The sequence below is a fragment of the Penaeus monodon genome, chromosome 27, assembly GCF_015228065.2.
Source record: "Penaeus monodon isolate SGIC_2016 chromosome 27, NSTDA_Pmon_1, whole genome shotgun sequence".
In the NCBI taxonomy this organism is placed as follows: Eukaryota; Metazoa; Arthropoda; class Malacostraca; order Decapoda; family Penaeidae; genus Penaeus; species Penaeus monodon.
In genome coordinates this window covers 38,933,749-38,934,055 of record NC_051412.1, presented here as the reverse complement: position 1 = coordinate 38,934,055, position 307 = coordinate 38,933,749, and positions in this window count along the sequence as shown.

Genomic DNA, 307 nt, shown 5'->3' with positions numbered 1-307 from the left:
AAATTTATCATAATTTCAAAGTGGAGAATGCTAGCGAAATTAAAATGTTTCCCCTAGAAGTTTATGCTTTCTTTGAACAGAATCAGAAAGAATAGTTTTCTTTTAATACCAAAATAGGGGTAACTAATTTTATAATTTTGTCAATGTCTGTGTGGGCAGATCTGAGTCAGCGATACAAACGTCTAAATTTATATTCATACTCTGAGTGATATGGTCATTGTTTTATTTCTGAGATAAGGATGATAACTAACAACTCATCAGTGGAAATTAACTATGCTGACTAAATAGGATCCTCGATATCAGAACC